Below are 23,108 nucleotides of genomic sequence, written 5' to 3'. Positions count from 1 at the left end.
CGGAAGAAGAAATTCATGGGAGAGAAAGCGATGTGCTCGCATTGTATTCCCTTCAGGACACAATTTCGGATATTTCTGGTGACGCTCGGTTCGCCTCGGGCTCGCAGCTCATGTCGCAGATCAGTGAAATTTTGCATACGCCGCGCATGTTCAGTACCATTTCACCGCTGCTGGATTTGAACATCTAAAGGAAACACGTTTCCAGTCTGCGCGCGAAGTTGTAGCTCATGTGCTTACGTGCGTGCGGTGAATGGGGAAAACAGCTCACTCTAGAAGGGGGACGGGGAAAAGTATTGTCGCCTCTGGATCAGTGCTGACAACACACACACACACACATATTATTTATTGCTTACTGCCCACATCTGTGCTTCACAATGATACGCCAATTCCTAACGAAATGCGCCTGTTTAAATAACACAGACTGGACCCATAACTTGGTGAAGAAATTAGTTATCTGTTATTGGCTCACCCCTAAAGTTCAGTGATAGTTGTATGTTAATTACGCGCAAGTGTTTACGTGCATCTCTGCTAAGATTCGAGTGTTAGCTGACATAGGCGACATAAAAATGAAAAAGCTTGCATACTTTGCCTACTTTCATTCAAAATGTCATATGGTATAATATTTTAGGGTATCAGAGTTTTCAGAGTCCAAAAGAGTGTAATACGTATTATTTGTGGAGTAAATTCACGGAAGTCCTGTAGAAACCTCTTCAAAGAACTGGGTGTACAAACTACTGCTTCTCAGTATATTTACTCCTTAATGAAATTTGTCCTAAATAATATATCTCTTTTTCCAAAAAACAGCTCAGTTCATACACACAATACTAGGAACAGAAATGATCTGCACAAGGACTTAAAAGTACTTACTTTAGTTCAAAAAGGGGTCCACTACCCAGGAACACTCATATTCAATAATTTGCCAGCAAACATAAAAAAATTTAGTTACAAATAAAGATCAGTTTAAAAGGAGCCTGAAAGACTTAACTAGTGGCCAACTCCTTCTACTCCATTGACGAATTTTTTAATAGAAATAAATTATGTATTGTATATATTAGTATTGTTATTTCAGCTTAAAAAAATATATTGACATGTTCCACATCCACGAGGATCTCCTCAGCATGGATCTATGAAACAAAAAACTAATCTAATCTAACGTAATCTAATTATTCGCAAGATATCTGGCATTCAGAAGAGAAAAGTAGATGCTGAACGTTGCCAGTTCTATGAGAAATGGGCGGAGGCTATATATTTATCATGTACAAAAGTAAACTTGTTTGCTTGTTATGTAGTGAAAGGTGAAGGAATATAACTTCTAGAGGCACTTTTCTGCAAAACCTGTTGCTTAAAGGGCAACAGCGAAAAGACAAAATTAAGAGTGGTACTTTCAACTTTATTAGGAATGAAATAAAGCAGAAAATTAACTACATTTCCACTCCACCTGGAGCCGAAACAAGAATGTAAAATTTCATTGGCTTGACCTCACAACGTTATGAAAAGTGTAGAACTCGAAATCTGGTCATTACAGTGTAAGAAATAAGCCAGTGCATAATTATATACATTTTGTACATCACTATTTATAGTTAATTAATCGTATGAATCTAAATACCCTCTCGTTAGATCCATGTCAACTTCTACTAACAGATCAGAGGGATAGAAGGAAGCGGTATGGGAAATTGAGGTTGTGTCAAAAGAATATTATTACCCTAGATCTTTAGTATCATGGCCAGAGTAGACTTTTACCCATGTCTGAATCCGCGAATAGGGTGTGGTTTTCTCTCGGTCTCTGACTTTCTAGTAATGTTCGGATTACTGCAAGAAGGAGACGAGCATTTGTGTAGCTCAGATGCTGAGAAAGTAATTACGCCTATTAAAATCTTTTCTATCGACTAAACCATTAAGTTTGCAATCAGAATTTTAGTTTTTAGGTATGGAAGTTACTTTCTACGTCGTACTGCAGTTTCACCAAACAGAAAAGTAAAGATCTACTTACTATGGGTGTGGTTACTATACACAAAACTGCTGACTTTAGGACATATAACAAAATGCTATCTGAAGTCACAAACATTTTATTCCAGGATGTCAAATCGAACACCTTTTAGTCGTCTAATTCCCAAATTTATTTTTATTTTATTTGGCTACCAGTTTCCGCCATCTTCAAGCCCCCGACTGACGTGTAGGTAGATTCCATCTCGGTTCAACATTCAATGCTTATCTAACAGTCGGCAGATGGTTGAAATGATGGCTATAGCAAGCAGAAATCTACATATACCAGTATTTGAATGCTGGTGCATGTTTTGACCGGACCGAAATGGAATCTTCCTACACGTCGGGAAGGTGCCTTAAGATGGCGTACTAAATCGCCGAAACTGGTAGCCAAATGAAATAAAAATAATTTGGAAACTAGACGACCGAAAGGTGTTTGATTTAACATCCTGCAGCGAACAACAGAGTCCTGCAACTATCTCTGGAAAGATACACATACAGAGAACACTTCGTTGTTTCCCTTGAGTGACCTAGTGACGTCGGGGCACCATACTTCTGTATTTTTCCCGGGAAACCCTGGGAACGCAAGCAGTCGTCTTTAATTTGATGAACTTAAATATCTATCTTGAGAATCTGCCACGCTATATCAAAAACCGGTCTTGCGGATGTAATTAAAGTCTCTTCCAGAATGAATGTAATACTTTTATCTTGTCCAACGTCATTTGTACTAAACCACTGAAAATTAGGGGAACTCCCTTGGTAAACGACAACAAGCAATTTGTCAAATGGGCTCTAAGAACTTTGTAAGAAAGTGAAATAAGACGTACGGGTTTCGAAAATAACGTCACCTGGAAATTAAGTTTCAAAGTGATTTAAAACTATGAAAAAGGATTATTTAAACAGCAGCAAGAGTGGCGTGTGTTGCAGATCAAACTTGAGATGTCAATCTCATTGTGCAATTTTTCACACACGGTACATGATCAGAAAAACATTCTGAAATTTAGCACGATTTCTGCGAATTTCAATACAAGTTTTGTTATCGTATGACATCTTTGTGCTTGAAGTGGCTCATCAACATCTTTCAAGCTGCTTCTCTTCAATTGTTACTGACACTCGCTTCACAATGCTGCTAGAAGGATTAGAATTGTAGCGTGTAACAAGGCTGTGTAACGTTAACTACCTCGGTGCATGAGAAAAAGTAGGTGTAATCTAGTTTCGAATTTCGAAAAGCTCGGCACTACGTCGAGGAATAAATACGTAGACATGAGGAATAAAAGTATAGAATGAAACTTGAAACTTACTGGCAGATTAAAACTGCATGTCAGACCGAGACTCGAACTCGGAACACTTGCTTTTTGCGGGTAAGTGCTCTGCCGACTGATCCAACCAAGCACGGCTCACGACCCGCACTCACAAATTCGCGGGAGAGCTTCTGTGAAGTTTGGACGATACGAGACGAAGTAGTGGCGGAATTAAAGCTGTGAGGACGGGCTGTGAGTTGTGTGTGGGGTAGCTCAGTCGGTAGCCGGCCCGGTTGCTCAGCGTGTTCGGTCAGAGGGTTAGCTGCCCTCTGTAATTAAAAAAATAAAAATAAAAAATACTCAACGGTGAACATGAGCAAGCGTCATGGGACGTCCACCCTGAACAAATAGAACGAAAAAAAAGTCGGTAGAGCACTTGCGCGCGAAAGGCAGAGGTCTTTTGCTTGAGTCTCGGTTCGGTACACAGTTTTAATCTGCCAGGAAGTTTCATATCAACGCACACTCCGCTGCAGAGTGGAAATTTCGTTCTGGAAAAAGTAGAAAGTCAATAACGTTTGTGTTGTTTAAAAAGCTTTTTACCTAGAATATTCGGAGGCATTACTTTTCAATGAGCATTTTTGCGTTATCACAACCAGATTGCCACATCCTTCAGTACATACATTGGAGTATATGTGGAGTGAATCTGTGGAGTGAAAACCGCGTTTCCCTAATCTAAATCGTCTGCCAATACACCTGTACTTGAAACCTTTGATAAAGTTTCTTTTATATATGGCTAGGGGCATGGTGTCTAATAGTACCCTGGAAGGTGAAACTATACACCATTGCCAAATGCAGCATGAGAAGTGCTCATGACAGCTACAAGCAATAAGGTAGAGAATGCAGCATTTGTAATAAATAGTAGTAAAATACGATTTAATAGGAATCGCCACGTCCAACAAATTATATACAGAACCTGTATCGTTTTCTCCCACTGCCCGGCAAGTTCACATCTTTTATTTTTGCGATAGCTACGTAATTCCTTAGAGTGGTGTCTACTGCCAAGTTAGCCTGTCATTACATGTAGTTAATCTCAACACAAGGCAATGCTGTCCTTTTGTTATTTTTCGAACGGCAATACGAATCACCATTTACGCATTTGTTTGGTTATTTACGCTGGCCCGAGAACAAACGTTTTTTACATCTAATTTATATTTCCATGAAGTAGAAATACCTGAATGTCCATAATAAATAACGACAAAACGTTAATACATAATTTTTGTTGTCGTTTAATTCAGCTCTCCGCGTCAGTCAGTTCCGTGTAAGTTGTCCGTCTCTAGCTAGGCTACTGTATCCTACATTCACTTGAAACTACTTGGTATTGTCAAATCTTGGTCTTCAATTTTTTTCTTCCAAATTTCGAATACGGAATTCACGTTTACTTCGTGCCTCTACATGTGCGCTACCAACCTATCCCTTGTTTCAGTCAATTTGTGCCATAAAACTGTTCTCTAACCAGTTCAGTTCAATGCTTCTTTCTTAACTATCCCTTCCAGCAATCTACCCTTCAGCATTATAGTGTATATTTGAAAAGCTTCTGTCCAGATAGCACTTCTGACCAAGGTTACAATCCAGACGTCCTGAATGTAACTTCTACAGGGTGTTGCTACATAGGGAGTCCCAGTGTCGGCTGTATACATCGTATGACAGCGAAACATGGTAATATGTAGCGGATCAGGAATGCGACGTGGGCAGAAATATCAAACAGGTGAGAAAGCAAACTTACACAGTTTGATCAATATGAGCACCGAAAACTCCAACGACATGTTACACGGCTCCAGATTTACACCTGGTAGCCAAAATTGGCACTAAATTTTTCCAGTAAAATCGTTATCGCATTAACGCGTTAGAATAGCTGCCGAATTTCGCTGCCAAACGCTAACTGGAGCCCACACTGGACCTCTGTGAGTAGTTGCACCTTAGTTATAACCATCCAGTAACACATAAATTTATGTTCAGCGTTAAGAAATTTTTTTTTCTTTTTTTTGCAGAAACGCAGTTCTTCTTGTTTTATATCCTCTTAACGATTTTGTCACAGAGACAGGCAAACTCACAAACGACTCACTTCATAATCTAGTTTTCTCAATATGCCCAAAACGTCCAACTGAGCTTCTCTGTCGTTACCCTGAATCATTACAGGTGAACGTCAGATGGTTCCTACCACACGACTACTTAATGGTGACAGCTTCCATGCGAGCGGAGTGGGCTGAATGTATGGCAAAAATAACTGAGGATGTTGCATATAATTGCTACTCAAACGAAGAATTTTTAGCGGGCCGTATTAAACCAGTCAGAGTATTGACGACCAAAAAGAGGGATCAGCACAAATATCGGGCGTTCACTATAACAATAAGTCATACCACGCCCGTGGAGCAACTGTATGAAGAGATACAGCTGAGAATCTCGCAGCCGTCCAGTCAGTTGTATGTCGGTCTCGCAGCAGTGTAGAGACGGGCAAGTTTATTATGCAGTAGGCTAGATCAAAGTGCTACTATGATCGAACGTAAGAATGCGCTTATCAGTTATATGTGTAATGTGATTATTTTCGTGCACTCGTTAGGAGACAAGATGGCAGCCAGTGCAAACGTAGTGGATGAAGACCAGTTTAGTTGTGATGAGGCATTGCTGTAGGTTTGAATCATGATGAACGCCCGTTCAGGCGTACAGAGACGAGATACTGTTGCCACATGTCTCTCGTGATGCAGGTGAGGTCCATTCATACCTCATACATAAGAATGTCCGTTGTTATCAGAAAGGCGTAGTTAACAACTTGTTTCACGTGCCACTAAGCATGTGGTGCAGTTAGCCTAAGTTGTGTTGACATTGTTGTACGACAAATGTCTTGGAATTAATATTTATCTTGCTCTGTAACACTTAGAAACTTGTTCTGGAAATACGCCGACTTTCTTCATGCCGCTCGACTTTTGGACACTAGTCTGTTCCAACAAAAAGTTGCACTGAGCTTACCGGGCACACGTGTGTGAGCTGTGTGATGGAGGGCGGTTACAAGCAGCCAGATCCAGAGGCTGCAGAGGTGTTGCATGTTGACACGAGTTCCACGGTCGTATGAGTCCTCCGCTAGTTCAGTCTCACCGCCGCCCGAGCTTTATTCGCTCGTTTCGTTGTAATGGCTGCCGTTAAGCAGCTACACCGCTTCGTAGCTGCGCTACACCGGCGGTGCGCTGTTTAGAATGCCTGGCAGTAACTGTGCAAAGAACAACTCCAACTGTGGCAGATACTTTATGGACTATTTCTATTGCAACAAAAGAATCTGTAACGAAACGCAGTAGCAAGTGTACCATACAGTTTATTGCCAAGTACGCGCAACAGGAGCTCCGATTATCTGGCAGCTCCATTTGATGCAGTCACTTTTAAAAGCTAGTTTGACTCTTTCTAAGGATTCATGCAATTTCGAGGGGATACCTAATTCATATATAATTCAAGGCATACCTAATTCATACCAAATATGTATCTACACTACTGGCCAAAAAAATTGCTACATCACGAAGATGACGTGCTACAGACGCGAAATTTAACCGACGGGAAGAAGATGCTGTGATGATTAGCTTTTCAGAACATTCACTCAAGGTTAGCGCCGGTGGCGACACCTACAACGTGCTGACATGAAGAAAGTTTCCAACCGATTTCTAATACACAAACAGCAGTTGACCGGCGTTGCCTAATGAAACGTTATTGTGATGCCTCGTGTAAGGAGAAGAAATGAGTACCATCACGTTTCCGACTTTGATAAAGGTCGGATTGTAGCCTATCGCGATTGCGGTTTATCGTATCGCGACATTGCTGCTCGCGTTGGTCGAGATCCAATGACTGTTAGCAGAATATGGAATCAATGGGTTCAGGAGGGTAATACGGAACGCCGTGAAGGATCCCAACGGCCTCGTATCACTAGCAGTCGAGATGACAGGCATCTTATCCGCATGGCTGTAACGGATCATGCAGCCACGTCTCGATCCCTGAGTCAACAGATGGGAACGCTTGCAAGACAATAACCATTGCACGAACAGTTCGACGACGTTTGCAGCAGCATGGACTATCAGCTCGGAGACCATGACTGCGGTTACTCTTGACGCTGCATCACAGACAGGAGCGCCTGCGATGGTGTACACAACGACGAACCTGGGTGCACGAATGGCAAAACGTCATTTTTTCGGATGAATCCAGGTTCTGTTTACAGCATCATGATGGTCAAATAAAAATTAGTTCAAATGGATCTGAGCACTATGGGACTTAACTGCTGTGGTCATCAGTCCCCTAGAACGTAGAACTACATAAACCTAACTAACCTAAGGACATCACACAAATCCATGCCCGAGGCAGGATTCGAAACTGTGACCGTACCGGTCACGCGGTTCTAGACTGTAGCGCCTAGAAACGCTCGCCCACTCCGGCCGGCCATGATCGTCGCATTGGCGACATCGCGGTGAACGCACATTGGAAGCGTGTATTCGTCATCGCCATACTGGCGTATCACCCGGCGCGATGGTATGGGGTGCCATTGGTTACACGTCTCGGTCACCTCTTGTTCGCATTGACGGCACTTTGAACAGTGGACACTACATTTCAGATGTGTTACGACCCGTGGTTCTACCCTTCATTCGATCCCTGCGAAACCCTACATTTCAGCAGGATAATGCACGACCGCATGTTGCAGGTCCTGTACGGCCCTTTCTAGATACAGAAAATGTTCGACTGGTGCCCTGGCCAACACATTCTCCAGATCTCTCACCAACTGAAAACGTCTGGTCAATGGTGGCCGAGGAACTGACTCGTCACAATAGACCAGTCACTACTCTTGATGAACTGTGGTATCGTGTTGAAGCTGCATGGGCAACTGTACCTATACACGCCATCCAATCTGTGTTTGACTCAATGCCCAGGCGTATCAAGGCCGTTATTACGGCCAGAGGTGGTTGATCTGCGTGCTGATTTCTCAGGATCTATGCACCCAAATTGCGTGAAAATGAAATCACATGTCAGTTCTAGTACAATATATTTGTTCAAAGAATACCCGTTTATCATCTGCATTTCTTCTTGGTGTAGCAATTTTAATGGCCATTAGTGGTAAAAGTAATGAAATATAGTCACTAAAAAGTTTTATCTCAATATTTCCGTGGATGTTGACGTCCTTCGGCCTGTAGCGCAGATCAGCCTCTACACAAAAGCCGTTTCCACAGTGGTACTGTTCTACAACACCCCATGCAGCATCCCTAGGAAGTAATATGATGGAGACATCAATAACTGTTAGCCTGTGTCGGATTTTGTGGCGTGCTCAGATAGTTTGAATGGCTAAGACACAACTGCTAGCGGTAAGCAGGATATTCGGTTACTATTCGTCGGTTGGCACAACATTTCAATTGTCTCGATAGAGAAATATTGTAAATAATTTTTCTAACCGCGTAGTTTTCTCTTTGTGTGACAAAAGCAACAGGTGCGAGAACGATGTTTCTGGGGGATACACTCCTGTATAAAACATTCTCGGACTTCTTGTCGCGTGAATTCTGGGTGAAACCTCATACGTCTGACTGTTACCAACGTCGTCTTCCTCAGGAGTCACTGATTTCCATGTCTGCTACTGTGGTAGCCTCATAAACGACCCGTCCAAAAGTTCCGACACTGATTTCATTCCTGGTGTATCGGCGGCGTCGGCGCACTAACTACGGTGACAGCTTGAACTGTCAACAGTAAACTGCACGCGTGCTTTCTGGCAGATGGTTGTGAGAAGGCAGTGTTAAGAAGCGGACGCGCGACTATAGTATGGCAACGTTGTTGTGTCACAAATCGCAGTGGATCAACATATGTAAATCAAGCGTTCAAGGCATTCTCCAGTATGTTCTTCAAGAGTAAGACAACAGGAGGAAAATTACGCTATTGGAAATACTGCAACCAGCCACATGTTATCTTTAAATTATTTTATTTTACCACCACTAGTTTCGGGCCTGAGCCCATCGTCAGGTGGTAGCGTTAATTTCTTTTCAAGAATTACATTTGTGTCTTCCCGTCAATCCCTCCGTTACATGTTAAAGGATAGAGGTTTTATTTTCTTTTACATTCCATACTAATCAATGAACTGAACTAAAAACAGTATGGAGTGTAAAAAAAAAATCAAATCTCTTTCCTTTGATATGTAAATGAGGGCTTTTCAGCGAGACACAAATGTGATACATGAAGGGAAGTCAACGCTACCATCTGACGATGGGCTCAGACCCGGAACTAGTATTGGCATAATAAAACCATTCCAAGAAAACTTGAGTTGCATTCAGGACTACACCAATGTCTGAAGACAGATAAGCGGAAGTGAACTGCACTGACAAGCAACCTCTTTAAACTTAAGTTAAATAACGTAGGAGTTATATTAATAAATGGTCGTAAATTATCGCTAATCTATGTCGCCAACCTTTATGCGGTAACTTGCCTAAACATATTTGGCACTGTGACGTAGCCTTATAGTTGATGCAAGCAACTAAGCCACCTCAATTGCGGCAACTACTTTCTGAGATAGGGGATTTTCTTCTTATGACACTTTCCTTGACGCCTTAGGTGTTTGGTGAATAAAAAAAAAGTATACGTAAAAAAGGATGATGAGCAGTGGCACTTTCTATTACAACGATCACTTTTCTACGTGAAAGTGTTGAAGGTAGCTCATACGGGAAGTGTAGAATGTCGCCGCGAGCTGTGCAGCCTGTAATGCGGCATAACAGTTAACGTCGCTGACAGGTGACCTATGGGTCGCCAGTTCAGATTCAATTAACATCAAATATGTTATTTGGTATCCATCATTTATAGACATCAAATATGTATGTATAATTTATAGACGTTTCTCAAATTTTTTAAAGTTTGTATTATTTACATATTCTGGAATATTGGAGGTAAATAGCAGTGCTCTCGAACCAAGAGGCAGTTCTGTTCTTGTTGTACGTTAGGGTCCATAATTAAAATGCTTTCGGTGCCAAGTGCTGTATTTCATAGACGACCGTGCTTTTGGATTTGAAGTTAACTGCGTTTACTATGTATCGTGCTCAGCGAAGTCGCTGGATGTCTCAGAACATCATCATGGATCCAATTACGGAATGTAAAAGGCGTCGCCTACATGGACAGGAACCAGAATGCAAGTGTATTATGAAATTTTGTCATATGATGACATGGTTGAAGACCGTGGCTGTTATTTGAAGACAAATGTTGATGGTGTTGAGACAGAAACCAGCCACAAATTTATTTTCAGTTCCTTTATTCAAATGGTACAGTTACCGGTTTCGAATTGTTATGATTCATCTTCAGACGGTTCATGTTTTCATTACAACGTTTTTTTTCACAGATTAATTATCCTAAAATATAAATAATACATAATTATAAGCACGCCACACAGTTGGTTCCTTTACAGATTTTCATTGGATGTGACTTACGTGAAATGTCGGTTTGGAGTGTTTGTTTTCATTAATTCGTCCATCAGATGTGAATACATTTCCACTGCATTCTTATCTTATCTAAAGTGTTCAGCGAGAAAAAAATTTACATGTGCAACGATAAGAATGCAGTGGAAATGTATTCACATCTCTTTGACGAATGTAATGAAAACAAACACTCCAAACCGACATTTCACGTAAGTCACATCCAATGAAAATCTAGGACAATTAATCTTTGAAAAAACGTTGTAATGAAAGCATTAACCGTCTGAAGATGAGTCATAACGATTCGAAACCGGTAACGGTACCCTTTGAATAAAGGAACTGAAAATAAATTCGTGGCTGGTTGCTGTCTCAACACCACCAACAAGTGTAAATCCTGTGATACGTGTATTCAGAAGACCAATAGATTCCGAATCGGCATTAAGTCAGCTGCATATCAGGCATCCAAGTCTCGACCAAATGGCGGGAATGATTCGACCTAGCGGTCAAATATAACATGTAGGATGACCTGAAGGTTTTGACAAACGTGTACTATGGCTTGGACGTCACAGCGCATTAGTGGTTCGAGAACAGCGAAGAGGAGATCGATAGCTGGTACATATTCCAGACCGAACTGAAGTAAACGTTTCACAATAACCAACAGCAAGATCGCTTAACGAAAGAACAACTAAAGAACTGTATTCAGTGTCGAGAGGGAACGCCACTGTCTTACATACACGATATTTTGGCCCTGTACCGTATATGAGTCTGAATACGACAGAATCACAGAAATTCTCATATTTGATGAAAGGTAGACCAGTCTCTGACAGCCATAAATGTCACACCGAGTACATAACAGACATCAGGCACGAATGTTGATCCCATCTGTCAAGATGCAGTATGGAAGCATATCTTTAGAACCAAGTCGAGTAGGCTATGGAGAATGTAGACCCAGAAGAAGGGCCACTGTCACCGTGGCGGAAACATTGGTTTTTCCAATATAACTTTTTACATTATGATACTCAGAAAACTTTTGCGTCAGCTGACTATGGCCGCGGAAGCCTACGGAATCTATACTTCCATGATGTTTTCAGTACTTCACTTGAATCACTATTTTCTGAACTTTCATTACTATTTTTCATTTATTTAATAATTCGAAACATACGTTAGTATAGTATGATTAGCATTACCACTTACAGAAGTGGTAAACTGTATTGAATAATAGCGTTCAAGAAAGTATATCTAACACACACTTTCGTTGTATAAAACATTCTCAGATATCTTGCCGTGTCAATCTTTCGACTATTATCACCATAACCTTCTACAGGGATAGCTGACTGTCGTGGATGATGACGCGACGGTCTTAGATAGCTCCAGTACGCCGACCAATCGGAACCTGTCCATCGGATATGCCATGTCAATTCAAAATGTTTTGAGACTGGATTAACAGAAAAGTAGAAAACCATTAAGATGGAGGTTTTAATGCTTCAAGTCTTCTACAAAGTTCTTCTCCCCCCCCCCCCCCCCCACCTGAGTGCAAAAAATTGTTCAAATGGCTCTGAGCATTATGGGACTTAACTTCTGAGGTCTCCCATAGAACTTAGAACTAATTAAACCTAACTAACCTAAGGATATCACATACATCCCTGCCCGAGGCAGGATTCGAACCTGCAACCGTAGCGGTCGCGCGGCTCCAGACTGTAGCGCCTAGAACCGCTCGGCCACCGCGGCCGGCTACCTGAGTGCAATGTGCACGACTTTCATATGACCATCAGAAGTTGTCAGAAAAGTTCTTATTAGAATCTAGTTCAACTCGCAATCACATTGACTTGAATATCGATTATATCGTCAGACCGTTGAGCCTTCTTGTGAATTTCTGCATTGTCCGTCACCTGTCATGATTTTATTCAGAAAATAATTGTCCGCGTTCAGCATTTCAAGCAAATCACGGCAGGCGGCCACGGGGTGAGCGTCACAAACCTTGCACGCTCTGTTCCAGCTGCGCCTTTTTCCATTATGGTTAACTGGTGGTATTTTTTCACCCATTCTGGTTCAATATTGATATTCATGATTTTAGAATTAATGTTTAGGTTATATGGAGCATGTAGCAAAATATTTACGATTATGTTGTAAACTTTGTATTAATTAATGAGGCTGGGTTGTCCCAACTAGAACTGCCTTTCACAAGTCATTCATTCGTTTTGTAGGGGATAGAACAAAGTTACAAATAACATCTCAACTACTCTATTTGATTAGCGAAATGCACACGACTAGTTATCAGTTGATAAAGTCACAATGGTCGAAACGTTTGAAGGTATGACGTGATTTTAGAACTCACTGGGGGTGTACCAACCGTTTTTGTACGTCTGTCCACATTTTTCTCTCCGTTTACCGTACAATCTGTAACCCAGACGCTTTTCGGAGAGGTTTATAGCACGCGGAGAAGCTTCAACAGCTGTCTAGTCCAGTCCAGTTACGAAGAGAGAGATGCGAATTAAATCAAAATCACTTTTCAAATCGCGGATTCGCATTGTTTGGATAATAATCGATTCATTGATACTCACCATTTGCGTTGTCACTCCCAGTCAAGTTGGCTATAGGGACCGTTTTTCCATTGGATGAGGCAAACTACTGCGCTGAATCCAAGGATACAAAATTGTGCGGCTGATTCCAGCGGAGGTTCGAGTCCTCCCTCGGGCATGGGTGTGTGTGTTTGTCCATAGAATAATTTAGGTTACGTAGTGTGTAAGCTTAGGGACTGATGACCTTAGCAGTTAAGTCCCATAAGATTTCACACACATTTTTGAACAAAATTGTGAAGAGACGCTCTCCCATGCCGATTCATTGCAGTTCTGAGTCGGCTACACTTCTTTATTAGTAGTAGTGTCGGAGTTGTCATTTCATTGCACATCGGATGAGAGAAATCGGTTTTTAATTGTCCTGGGGCCAAGAACTGCCTAAAAAGCAAAATGACATCAGGTTGTAATGGTCGCGAGACTGATGCAAGTTTAAATAGAGAAACAGAATGTTCCACAACAGATCGGAGGTCTCGGGGGTCACGTTCAGGTTACGCTACGCAATGCGTGCCTTCAAGTCAGCTGTGTTCGTAACCGAAGCACGGAACGCAACATCTTGCAGATAACACCGCGGCCAAAAGTCACTCGGATTAAATCAAGATAAGTGATCTGGACGGCCAGGCTTTAGGGAGATGACAGCTGATAATTCTAGCATTTCCAAAATGTCTCTACAGCAGCTGTTTTACTGGTCGTGCAATGTGCTTAGGAAAGCCATCTTGCTTAAAAATTAACCTATCCACACTTCCACGCAGTTGATCGATGACGGTCGTGCGCAAAAGAGTCTCGTAGCGTTTACTACTGACGGTAAAGGTAAAAGGACCCGCAGGACTCACTTTCTCGAAGAAATAAGGCTCTACGATAAACGACGTCGTCAATCCACTCCATACAGTTACATTTTGCAGAATGAAGTGGTACCGGTTAATGTGCGTGCGGATTTCCCGTTGCTCACATTCTGCAATTCTGCGTATCGACGTGCTCTTGGAGATGGAAATGGCCGTCATCTGTCCACATAATGTTCCATGGCCATTAATTGTCCACTTCCATGAGAGTAAGAAATCAAGAAATTTCAGAGCGAACGTTTTCCTTGCTGTCAGGTCAGCAGGAAGCAACTCCAGAACATGGGTGATAGCAATGCAGGATGTTTCGTAGGATTTTATGCACCGCCCTCGCAGGCATGGCCTGCGTTCGAACAACTCCCCGTGCACGGCATGGTTGTGCACCACCGCTCGACTCCTCCTGCAGTGCTGTGGCCACCTCTTCGTCAGACGTCGGATCAACTGCTTCCCTTCATCTGCTACATTGCACTTCAAAAGAACTTGTCTTTTCGAATTTTGCAATCATTTTCTCCAGACCATTAGGAGACATCGGATCTTTGCCTTTTCCGTACCCTTGAGAGTCCGGAACTTCTACAGGGCTACTGGCGCACTGTAACCGTTCGTATAATGGACGCACACTGAGGAGCAGCCGTGTGCCGCACGTCTGTTGGATTGTACATTCTGACTCTTACAGCAACAACTACTGTCAAATTTTCGTCAAACTTTTATTTGTTCCATAATGTTTCCCCCTACATCAATAAGATGCTGTTCAAATTCGACCTCATTCTGAGCAGTGGTTCTCTTTCTGAAGCGTTTTGAAACTGGAACTTTAATTATGATCAACCTGTAGACTCGCTCTGCTTTAATCTAGGCATTTCGAGGTGGAATGTTCGTGGCAACTTCGAAACTGGGAGTTAGTCGTAAGTTCCTATGGGACGAAACTGCTGAAGTCATCGGTCCCTAAGCTTATACACTTCTTAATCTAACTTAAACTAATTTACGCAAAGGACTACACACACACACACACACACATACACACATGCACGAGGGAGGATTCGAACCTCCGCCTGGGGGAGCCGCGAGAACCGCGGCTACTCCACGCGGCAACAACTTCGACCTTAATTAAGAGGTAAATACGCTATTTGCACCGGTAGCAGCCAGCACCACGATTCCATGAATGGAAAGACGGTAAGCTTTGTCGCATTGCTCCTGTCTACGTGTTTGTATTACGTTATTCTTCTTGGCTAATACGGATGATAAGGATCTTGCTGTCGTGCACCATCAGAACCTTATCATCATCATCATCATCATCGTCATCATCATCATCATCACCATCATCTTTATTATCAAGCTAACTACTTTCTTTCGTGATTCTCAGTTACCAAAAATTCGTGTCAGTTTTGCTGATTATCACTGTCCCAGGGATTGGACGAGTTATCATTGTTTCTCGATTGATTTCAGTTCTTTCCAATGTATATTTATATTGTCGTACAGCAAGTTGCCAGCGCACCACATAGCCGAGAATTGTGGATTGGCTAAATTACATTCTTTCATTAGACTGCTTCTCTTTTATCTGCCTTCATCCCTGCTGTAGGTGATGAAAATTGATGGCTCATAAGCGCAGGTGAGATTCTTTTTATCCGTTAACGGGGAAACAGGCAGTACGTCTCATTTTCATCTGATAAACCTAAAGCCCCATTACAAACGCTACGATCTACAACATCTCTCTCTCACACCTCTCTCTACGTAAAATATAGTAAGAATATCTGTTTTCTTAATTACATTGTGCTTTAGTTCTTTTTTATCTTTCTTCTTAGTGTTTCATTCCCAAACAGTCCAAATGCGAATAGTTTAATAATGACATTGTTTAATAATGACATTTTGTAGACTGATTTCACATATTTATTTTTACTGCGTTCGTGTTAAGACTATCATTTCGTTACATAAACCTGTCAAACACAGTTTCAGCTCAACTTCGTTCTCCAACATATAGTATTCCTTGCTGTTTCCTTTAGTTTTTGTTAGCATCTTTTGTTAGCATCTTGTACTGTGTCTGCTTCTTTACCCTTCCGTTGTAGTTTCTGGGAACTGGTATGTGTCTGAACTCGTTTACGCCCTTCTTCCTGGAATACGTCAGAGACGTTCTTATTTCTTTTACTCTTTCGAACACTTTGCGAGATGCCGGAACACGCGTATGTAAATATTGGTGTGAACCGTGTCAAATGTTGGCTAAGACCTGTCACCCGTCACCTTCTTTGTGAGGTATCTCGCAGACGGACAAAATAGCTTAAACTATCCCTGCTACCCCAGACCTATTGAAACAAGGCGCCCCTGACGATTACTGCGCGATTCCACACTGCTTAGGCGTTGGATACCACAGCTAATACATTACTGTGGCCGTAACACATTGGTTTGTGCCTGAGATAAGTTGTTACTAATATTTGGAAAGGGGAAATTTCTAGTTATTAAATGATAAAGGCTGATCTGGCAAACATGAAATTTATTAACGCTAATACAAAATAAATTATCGTAGGAAACAAAACTGACGTAGGATTGATTTTAAAATTGAATAACAAAAATAATATAAAGGAAGATGGATAAAAAAAAATTGGATCGCCACCAGTGAGATATCGCTGGAAAATTCGTCATTTGACTGACGGCGTTCGACGTTACTCAAGACTTTATATTAATTTAGAAAAGGTGGGTAATGGGAATTGTATGGAAACAAAATGAGGAACAGAGTAAGAACGAAAATATAACAGGGGGACAATCAGAGACAAAACCGAAATAAATCAAAATCGACAGAGCGAAAGATTGTTACAAAACAAGATCAAAATATTGCGAATTGCATTTAGATTATGCGACAATGCTAATGACCTCCTACATCACTACACTGAGGTCGTGTGAACGACCCCCTGCCTATCGCACATCTCAGTTGCTCCGAAAAAGTGAAATTTGTCTGCTTGACTTAACCTAACTATTAGAATGTTGCCCGCTGTTGTTATCATCGCGCCGCAGTCGTATAAAACACTCACGTAACGTTCGTGGCGACAGAGCTGATGTACACCGTACTTTCACGACTCATAAGCGGAATTCGGTCAAAAGTCGGGGAACTCTGAGCCCAGGGCATGTGAGCGCCGGCTCCTGACCAAGCGTAGAATAACAGAGTGTCAACTGAAAGAGGTCTGAACCAGGAGTACTGTCTACAATTTCCCTTAACTTTTCTCCTAAATTTTGATGAGACACTCTCTCTCTGGTGCCATGACCTATCGAAGGACACGGCACGAATGGCCCTCCAATGACAAAATCACAACAGGAACTTTTGTTCCCACCAAGTTGTAAAATCTGGACCGGCCAATTCACAGGCTTGCGCAAGTGGAAAGAGTCCTGAAACTCTGCTCTCACGCGCTCCAGAATGTACCGAGCGCGATAACTAGGTAACAAGTACGTTGAAAATTTGTGCTGTGGATCCCAAGAACGGTCGGCCGTGGTGGAAGAGCGGTTCTAGGCGCCTCAGTCCGGAACCGAGCGACTGCTACAGTCGTAGGTTCGAATCCTCCCTCGGGATTGGATGTGTGTGATGTCCTTAGGTTAGTTAGGTTTAAGTAGTTCTAAGTTCTGGGGGACTGATGATCTCAGATGTTAAGTCCCACAGTGCTCAGAGCCATGAGCCATCCCAAGAACGTTTCGAAAGTTATCACATCTTCCAGAAACTAACTTCCCAGGTCAGCAGAAAAAGTTCCTACCTAACGGAACGTTTAGCCATAGAGCAGTGTTGCTCACAGACAATACCATACCCTGGTGACTGAGTCTGCTGACAGTTCTGAGAGTATTAGTGGTTACCACCACAAGAAGCTTCCGCCGTCGACATAGCAGTGGGCCCTAAAGGACTTTCCAAAACGCTTGAATGCAAAATCTCATCCTGTATTTTCTCCTCAAGTAGCATTAAGGTCTGAATAATATGACGGTAATGACTGTAGTAAGTTTGAACGTCTTACGAGAAAGAGTAGTAAGGAATCATTAATCTATGTTCCTGATACATTCATCCTGTGGTCATTCAAATTGACAAATCGAATGAAATAGGAAAGTAAACGATAGTTAACACGGACAATAATGTGGTGAGTAAAAAGTAAGATGAGAGATGGCTGGCCAGAATGGCCTGCCACCTCTCCACTTCCTTACTCAGTCTTGCCATTTGCTTCCTTCATTTTTCTCCACAGCCATATTTCAGTGCCTTTCAAACACCACTTCTCTTTCTGCCTTTATGTCCAAATTCCTGCACCACATGTAAGAATACTCCATACACATAAGTTTGCAAATCTCGATCACTCTGCATTGCAGTTGTCAGTAATCCTTATACTTTTCTATATGCGTCCTTCGGTTATGTTGTCCTTGTTCTCACTTCACCGACACAGCTTCCATCTGCATTCTGGATGTTTTCTAATTAAGTGAAAGAGTTAGCATGTTCAGTTTCATTTTCCTTGTTGTGATGTGATTATGTGTTCTGTTCATTCAGTATTGTTTCTGCAGCGTTTCTAGCAACATCTAGTACCCTAGTTCCATAGCTGAGAACTGCAGTTGAACGTTAAACTTTCAATGGATCCTTCTGCACGCGGCTCACACCACTCTTTTCTCTATAACACTGAGTAGTTTCCTTATTTCGTTTGTGGTAAGACGTTATTTCCTATGAAGTTGTTTGCTTTTAGTACATAGTAGGTAAAAATATGTAATTCCATTGTGTAAAGTGACATAGTGACAATACTCTTTGTAATATTTTGACTATGCCTTTTTAGTAATTTCTCTCTTTACGGCGTACTGTGAAATTTATCTTCTGTAGTACCTATATTGAGTCAGGTTACCGTTTCTCCCTCGAATTGAGCTAGAAACGTAGTGGTAAACACCAGTCGTGCAAAAATGACAACGTCGGCGGTATTGTTTCCTTACCGTCAGCGGTCGGATAGGATTATATACACGCAAAACAGATGCGTGCCCCCACGACAGTCTGAGGAAACTTAAAAAACTCTTTAACTTCTACTGTAATTCAAGTTTCAAGATGCGCAAGTGAGATGTTTAGAGAAATCAGTCGTTAACTGCAGAAACAAGGCTAAGATGTAAACGACAGAAGTACCACCTGTTAGTCCATCACGCAAGCGCACAGGCAAATCGTTACAGAGTTCGCCGCCAGATGGTGCTGGGAGGGGCTCATCGAAGAACTCAGCTGGCCCTATGGCGAAAAAGTTAAAATAGCTTTCACAATGGGGCAAGGTAACATTATCCTTTAGTGAAATTATTCTTCCCATTTTTCCCAGTTACACAAAGGCGTACTGTATCTCAGATGTACTTTAAAGATTCTACATACCGTTATTGCGATCGGTTTCGATATTTTCTTGTTCGAGAGGAATAGTTGGTATGATTGTCTCCATTTTATTGCTTTTTGACTGAAGACATCACGAAAAGAACAATATACAGAAAGGTAGTTGCGATGATCATCTTTCTCCTTCGTGTTGTTCTCTTTCAAATACTACTCAATAAAACCTGTTTCAGTATTAATTTACCTCGTGATCTGCCCACTCTTTTCTGTAAAGAGATGTATAAGAGTGTGTTAGGGTTGATATTTTATTATTTACTCTTTCCAGACACTCATTCCACATTAACCATTTCTGGTCCATTACTGAGACTGTCTTTGTATTTCTTCTCTAATTGTTTCCTCTTCGTTCCCATACTCTCTTTTCTGAAAAGTTTCAATTCTTGTGCCTTTTTTTTTATAAGTTCCTGTCTCTTAGTCAGGCTCTGTTTCTCTTTCATATGTAAGCATGGTCTCACAGAATTAAACTGACTGTTCTTTTTGAGCTCAGTTTCCACAGTTTCTGCTGACTATTCCACATTTGATGCTAATGCAAGGGGAGCACATATCTCAAAGCCTTAAAGAAGACAGTTTAGCCAGTTCAAGCCTGAAATAAAATCAGCTGGTACGGAAACTTAAGGGTGACAACCCCACCATTGTCTTGACCCTGTTCAGCAACGCGGCCAAAGAAACTCAGACTGATACCCCTCCCCCCTCCCTCCCAAAAAAAAAACCCTCACATCGGATTGATCATGTGCCTACCAGTGAAGCGAAAGGTAAAGAGTAAAGACATATCAGACATGAGAAATGTTCAAAATATCGATCTGATATGTATGAGGTCTGACACATGAAGAAACAGAACGGGAACGAGGTTAGGCTTCTTCTGTCCCATTACTTACAGAACAGATCCTTACTTTACTATTGTTGCGTAACGACTGAATTGCGGTAATGCGCTGGAAACCCTGTTTCGTTTCGTGATTCCTATAGCATTTTCAGTTTTCAGAATGAGATTTTCACTCTGCAGGGGAGTGTGCGCTGATATGAAACTTCCTGGCAGTCTCGGTCCTGCACACAGTTTTAATCTGCCAGCAAGTTTCATTTTATGTTTTACTTTTTCAAACGCCTTCTCATAATCGATAAAACACAAATGGATGGTCGTCTAAAGTCTCGTTTCTCAGTTACTTGTGCTAAAGTTCTCTTTCACTCACTTAGGAAACGTCCTTAATGCAGATGGGAGCTGTACCGCTGAAATGCCAACAAGGGCAACATAATGCAAGGACGCATATGCTTACAGAAAAATGTGAGGATTACTGACAAAAAGAGCAATACAAACTTACAAAGGTTTTCAAAATTGATATTGTTGCCATCACTGAAAGGAAACAGAAATTGCAGGGAACGGGCGAATTTCAGAATTATGTGATGTTCTATTGTGAGTGCCACAAGAACACAAAGCTGCTGCTGGAGTATCTATACGGGTGCGGAAAGCATTAAAGAACAGACTACGACTCTACACTTTTATAAATGAAAGAATGTTAGTGCTACGTCTTAAAGCTGAGGCAGGTTACGTCTCCATATTGTCTCTGTATGCTCTGCAAGAAGAACGAACTTACAATAACGAAATTTATGACCTCTATAGATGACTATTGGAAAAATAAATAAAAATCGTTGTATACTTCTAATGGGTAACTAAAACACCCAAGTGGGTAAGAGACCTATTACGGATATAGAAATATGCGAAGTGAAAATATCCTGAATAACAATGGAAAGGAGCTAGTAGAATTTTCCAAACATAATGAATTAAGAGTAACAAACGCCTTACTGTGGTACTGATATATTTACATGGATAGTTCGAGCTACAACTTCAACAATGCACTATATTGTTGCAAAGAGAAAGGCATGCATAAGAATAAAACACACAAGAGCCTGCAGAGGGTTGGGTGTATCATCAGATCACTTTTTAGTAAGAGGCGATATAGCTTCCTTAAAAATATGGAAGAAACTACGTATAAACACTCACTGACATATAAGAACTTATAAGGAGCACGCCACCTACTCCACGGACATAGTATCAAAAAATTATATCATATGAGACTAACTGATGAATGTCAAATTAAACCACTAAGTAACGACATGAATGAGGAATGGAAAACTATTTAACGCATGCAGCCAGTGGAGCATTAGGAAAAAGAAATGTTCTAAATACAGATTAACGATTTTCAACGACCCCCTTACCAAACTAATAAAAGAGAGAAAGGAGGCGAATCTAAAAACCTTGTCATTACCTAATAATGCAACTTACAAACAGGATTACACACAGTAACGCCAAAGAAACTGTTATAGGCATGCAAATTCACATACAGAGATATGCAGACGGACAAAATACGGCGCTGCTGTTGGCAACGCCTATATAGGACAACAAGTATCTGGCGCATTTGTTAGATCGGTTACTGCTGCTACAGTGGCAGGTTATCAAGATTGAAGTGAGTTTGAACGTGATGTTACAGTCGCCGCACGAGCGACAGGTCACAGCATCTCCGGGGTAGCGACGAAGAGGGGATTTTCCCGTACGACCATTTCATGAGTGCAGCGTGAATATCAGGAATCCGGTAAAACATCAGATCTCCGACATCACTGCGGCCGTCAAATCTCCGACATCACTGCGGCCGGAACTTGACAGAAGTGCAACCCTTCCGAAAATTGCGGCAAATTTCAGTACTGGGCCATCAACGAATGTCAGCGTAAGAACCAGTCAACGAAACATCATCGACATGGGCTTCCAGAGCCGAAGGCCCACTCATGTATCCTTGTCACTGCGCGGCACAAGGCTTTACGCCCCGCCTGGGCCGGTCAACACTGACATTAGACTGTTGATGACTGGAAACATGTTGCCTTGTCGGACGAGTCTCGTTTCAGATTGCACCGAACGGATGGACGTGAACAGGTATGGAGACAACCTCGTGAATCCATCGACCCTGCATGTCAGCAGGGGCCTGTTCAAGCTGGTGAGGGCTCTGTAATGATGTGGGGCGAGTGCATTTGGAATGAGAGGGGAGAAACAACTCTGACAGGTGACACGTACGTAAACATCCCGTCTGATTACCTGCATCCATTCATGTCTATTGTGCATTCCGACAGACTTGGGCAATTCCAGCAGGACAATGCGACATCCCACGTCCAGAATTGCTACAGAGTGGTTCCACGAACACTCTTCTGAGTTTAAGCACTTCTGCTGGCCACCAAACTCCCCAGACATGAACTTTATCGAGCATATTTGGGATGCCTTGGAACGTGATGTTTGGAGGAGATCTCCAACTCCTCGTACTCTTACGGATTTATGGACAGCCCTGCAGGATTCATGGTGCCAGTTGCCTCCAGCAATACTTCAGACGTAAGTCGAGTCCATGTCACGTCGTGTTGCGGCACTTCTGCGTGCTCGCGGGAACCCTACACGATATTACGCAGCTGTATTAGTTTCTTTGGCTCGTCAATGTAAAAGTAAATCTGCTTTAATTAAGAAATAAATACGAAAAATTTAACGGGGAAGTTGGGCTCAATACGTAAATGAAACAGAACATGATATTCACGTAAGAGAACAAAGAATACAAAATTATTAAGCATTTTAATAAACAGGAAAGAGGTACTTTGCAATTGAAAAGGAATTAAGTGGTTATGAACGGATAATGAAAAGA

The sequence above is a fragment of the Schistocerca cancellata genome, chromosome 1, assembly GCF_023864275.1.
Source record: "Schistocerca cancellata isolate TAMUIC-IGC-003103 chromosome 1, iqSchCanc2.1, whole genome shotgun sequence".
Classification (NCBI taxonomy): domain Eukaryota; kingdom Metazoa; phylum Arthropoda; class Insecta; order Orthoptera; family Acrididae; genus Schistocerca; species Schistocerca cancellata.
This window is presented reverse-complemented; position numbering follows the sequence as displayed.